Source organism: Ranitomeya variabilis, unplaced genomic scaffold (genome assembly GCF_051348905.1).
Source record: "Ranitomeya variabilis isolate aRanVar5 unplaced genomic scaffold, aRanVar5.hap1 Scaffold_118, whole genome shotgun sequence".
Taxonomy (NCBI): Eukaryota; Metazoa; Chordata; class Amphibia; order Anura; family Dendrobatidae; genus Ranitomeya; species Ranitomeya variabilis.
The window spans coordinates 172,501-177,500 of NW_027507943.1; positions in this window are offsets into that span (position 1 = coordinate 172,501).

Genomic DNA, 5,000 nt, shown 5'->3' on the forward strand with positions numbered 1-5,000 from the left:
GGCGTCAATATGTTGTAAAGCACCCAAGGGCAGTGACCTAAATGCGGGTAAAGTTTGCGGTGCACGGGGGGAAAGTTGAATTTTTGGATGAAAATGCGTATTTTCATACTTTGAAAATTTCAGGCGTGTGTCGGACTTCCAGGCGGGGGCAGCCGCCAGAGGCGTACCGGGGACGCTTCCAGGAGCCTGGGGAAGATTTTCTGAAAGTGTCCTTGGGACTTAGAAATATTTTGAGAAAATCTCGATTTTGTGAAAAAATGTCACATTTCCCCTACTTCCACCACAGGGGGGCGTCAATATGTTGTAAAGCACCCCAGGGCAGTGACCTAAATGCGGGTGAAGTTTGCGGTGCACGGGGGGAAAGTTGAATTTTTGGATGAAAATGCGTATTTTCATACTTTGAAAATTTCAGGCGTGTGTCGGACTTCCAGGCGGGGGCAGCCGCCAGAGGCGTACCGGGGACGCTTCCAGGAGCCTGGGGAAGATTTCATGAAAGTGTCCTTGGGACTTAGAAATATTTTGAGAAAATCTCGATTTTGTGAAAAATGTCACATTTCCCCTACTTCCACCACAGGGGGGCGTCAATATGTTGTGAGGTACCCCAGGACAGTGACCTAACTGTGGGTAAAGTTTGCGGGGCACGGGCGGAAAGTCGAATTTTGGATGAAAATGCATTATTTTCATACTTTGAAAATTCCAGGCGTGTGTCAGACTTCCAGGCGGGGGCAGCCGCTGGAGGCGTACCGAGGACGCTTCCAGGAGCCTGGGGAAGATTTTCTGAAAGTGTCCTTGGGACTTAGAAATATTTTGAGAAAATCTCGATTTTGTGAAAAAATGTCACATTTCCCCTACTTCCACCCCAGGGGGGCGTCAATATGTTGTGAGGTACCCCAGGACAGTGACCTAACTGTGGGTAAAGTTTGCGGGGCACGGGCGGAAAGTCGAATTTTGGATGAAAATGCATTATTTTCATACTTTGAAAATTTCAGGCGTGTGTCAGACTTCCAGGCGGGGGCAGCCGCCGGAGGCGTACCGAGGACGCTTCCAGGAGCCTGGGGAAGATTTTCTGAAAGTGTCCTTGGGACTTAGAAAAATTTTGAGAAATTTCCGATTTTGTGAAAAATGTCACATTTCCCCTACTTCCACCCCAGGGGGGCGTCAATATGTTGTAAAGCACCCCAGGGCAGTGACCTAAATGAGGGTGAATTTTGCGGTGCACGGGCGGAAAGTCGAATTTTTGGATGAAAATGCGTATTTTCATACTTTGAAAATTTCAGGCGTGTGTCAGACTTCCAGGCGGGGGCAGCCGCCGGAGGCGTACCGGGGACGCTTCCAGGAGCCTGGGGAAGATTTTCTGAAAGTGTCCTTGGGACTTAGAAATATTTTGAGAAAATCTCGATTTTGTGAAAAAATGTCACATTTCCCCTACTTCCACCCCAGGGGGGCGTCAATATGTTGTAAGGCACCCCAAGGCAGTGACCTAAGTGGGGGTGAAGTTTGCGGTGCACGGGGGGAAAGTTGAATTTTTGGATGAAAATGCGTATTTTCATACTTTGAAAATTTCAGGCGTGTGTCGGACTTCCAGGCGGGGGCAGCCGCCAGAGGTGTACCGGGGACGCTTCCAGGAGCCTGGGGGAGATTTTCTGGAAGAGTCCTTGACACTTAGAAAAATTTTGAGAAAATCTCGATTTTGTGAAAAATGTCACATTTCCCCTACTTCCACCCCAGGGGGGCGTCAATATGTTGTAAGGCACCCCAAGGCAGTGACCTAAGTGGGGGTGAAGTTTGCGGTGCACGGGGGGAAAGTTGAATTTTTGGATGAAAATGCGTATTTTCATACTTTGAAAATTTCAGGCGTGTGTCGGACTTCCAGGCGGGGGCAGCCGCCAGAGGTGTACCGGGGACGCTTCCAGGAGCCTGGGGGAGATTTTCTGGAAGAGTCCTTGACACTTAGAAAAATTTTGAGAAAATCTCGATTTTGTGAAAAATGTCACATTTCCCCTACTTCCACCCCAGGGGGGCGTCAATATGTTGTAAGGCACCCCAAGGCAGTGACCTAAGTGGGGGTGAAGTTTGCGGTGCACGGGGGGAAAGTTGAATTTTTGGATGAAAATGCGTATTTTCATACTTTGAAAATTTCAGGCGTGTGTCGGACTTCCAGGCGGGGGCAGCCGCCAGAGGTGTACCGGGGACGCTTCCAGGAGCCTGGGGGAGATTTTCTGGAAGAGTCCTTGACACTTAGAAAAATTTTGAGAAAATCTCGATTTTGTGAAAAATGTCACATTTCCCCTACTTCCACCCCAGGGGGGCGTCAATATGTTGTAAGGCACCCCAAGGCAGTGACCTAAGTGGGGGTGAAGTTTGCGGTGCACGGGGGGAAAGTTGAATTTTTGGATGAAAATGCGTATTTTCATACTTTGAAAATTTCAGGCGTGTGTCGGACTTCCAGGCGGGGGCAGCCGCCAGAGGTGTACCGGGGACGCTTCCAGGAGCCTGGGGGAGATTTTCTGGAAGAGTCCTTGACACTTAGAAAAATTTTGAGAAATTTCCGATTTTGTGTAAAAATCACCCATTTCCCCTACTTCCACCCTAAAGGGGCGTCAATATGTCGTAAGGCGCCCCTAGACAGTGACCTAAGTGGGGGTGAAGTTTGGGTCTGCTGGGTGGAAAACTGAAAAAAAGCGATTTTGTGACTTTGAGAACAAACAGAGAGCTCAAAACTTTGAAAAACGTCAGACCGCTGTCAGACTTCCAGGCGGGGGAAAGCTCTGAGGTTGTACCGAGGACACTTCCATGGCCCCCGGATTGATTTTCAAGAAAGAGTCCTTGGGACTTTGAAATTTTCCGGCGAGCTGTTTTTGGCTTCCGGGAGCCGTAGAACTTTGGGAAATCGATTCCGCTCACCGGTTCAGGGTGTTTCGAGCTAGTCCAGGTCCCAGCTACGCCGCCTGGCCTCCAAATTTCGCAAATTCGAAAAAAAAAAAAATAGAACCGGAATGAGGAAATTTCTGGCCGCCGGATCCGCCGCACGGCTCCAGGAGGTCGGACACTTTTTGACTTTGTTCCCTTAAAGTGGGGGTCGGTGTCTCACCATGCAAATACCCAGTTTTGCACACCAGCTGCAGGATATAGGAGAGAGAGGTACCTCTCGGCCCCGACCAAAATCCGTTGTTTTCGTGGTTCCTCGACTCGGGTAGGCGGTTTGGCGAGTACCCCCCTTTTGCATGGAAGTTCGCACTCGCGCCGAGACCAGGCTTCCGCGGCTCCAGGGGGACTTTTGCCGGTTGTCCGTCCCGAGTCCGAGACGCGTTTCCTGGGTCGCCCGAGCCCGAACGGACCCTCCCCACGTGGGTTCCTGTCCTCTGAGGGCGACGGTCGTCAGAAGGGGGGCAGATCCAGAGTCCTCGTCCGCAGGAGGGCTCTGGGAGGGCGGATCGCTCCTTCTGACTTTGTCCCCTCGGAGCGGGCTCGGCGTTTCTCTGTGTCGGATGTCTCCCGCTTCCGCGCCAACGGGGAGACCTATGAGAGAATCGCACCGCGACCCGGCTTCCGTCTCGAGGGCGCCCGGAGCGCGCCGGACACTCGCTTCCAGGACTCCAGGGGCACGTTTCTTCCCCGTCTCCCCCGAGGGGAAGAACGGAGGCAGGGGTTCCACCCGAGCCCCTGCCCTTTCTTCCGATCGATCTGGCTCAGCGCTCCCGGGTGGGGAGGTGGTGCCGCTCGCTCGGCCCGGGCTTTGGAGCCCGCGTCGGTTTACGGCGGGCGGTCTCCTTCCTCTGTTACCCCCCCCCGGGTTTCAGGCACTCGTCCTTGGGCGCGCACGCCGGCGGTCGCCCTCCCGTCTACGGACGGAGGCGGCCGAGCTGTGGGGAGTTTGACCCGAACCGTGGTACGGCAGCGGTCCGACGACCCGCACGGGCGAACGGAGGGGCGCCCACCCACCTCGGCGTGGGGGCCCGCCGTCCGAATCGCTCCCCGCGCGGGGCAGCACAACGATCTTCTCCGAGGGCGGCCCTTTGACTTTCAGATGCGCAGCTCGTCCGCGGAGGCCCGCGCCGCACCCCAGCGTCCGAAGGGCGGCCTCCGCGGTGGGCATCGGCGAGAGCGGCGGCGGTGGGTGGCGCTTCCACGCCACCGCCGAGCTCCGCGTTTTCCAGTCTTTTCCCGAGCCCCTACGATAGTGGGGGGATGACAGACGTGCGGGGAGGCGGGCGAGTGGGTTCTCACCGTGCGGTGTGCCCCGCGGCCGAACGCCGTCGCCTTCCCCTCGTCCGCCGTCCTCCGAGGCGGCTCGGCAGGGAGCGCGAGAGCGAGAGGGAGAGCGAGAGAGAGAGACCAAGCGGACGCCCCGGAGCGAGAAGGGAGGATGGAGAAGGAAAGACGAATCGAAGGGGGGCACGAGTTTGGCGAAGGGAGTACCCGGCGTATTGCCGCACCGGACTTCGTCTGTTCTCAACAGTCGAGACACGGCTTCGGGGGGAGACGCCGCTCGGTCGGTCACCTTTGAGGTTACGGGCAAGAGCCCGGGACAAGGGACTACGCCGGAGGGCGACGCCGACACGGCCAGGCCGACCATGCCCCGCGCTTGACCTCCGGGTCGCTGGGGCTTGTGCCGGAGCCGCGGCGGACCCCGACGGCCAGCCCCCCTCTCCCACTCCTCGCGCCCGTCCGCCGGTGGGTCGAGGACCCCCCGCGGTGGAGGCAGGTCTAAGCCAGACGGCGGCGCCGCACAGGCCCCCCCACGCCCTGGCCCCTCTCCCCAGCAGCGACTCAGTGCGTCGCCCCGGGAGCGGTGGGTCACGAGGCAGGGCGGCCGTGGCGTCCTCCGGAGGCCAGTCACCTCGACCTTCCCGCGCAAGGGGTGGTCTTTCGCGACAGATGCCCTCCGTTCGGGAGGCCGGGTCTAAGCCAGACGGCGGCGCCGCGCAGGCCCCCCACGCCCTGGCCCCTCTCCCCAGCAGCGACTCTGTGTGTCGCCCCGGGAGCGGTGGGTCACGAGG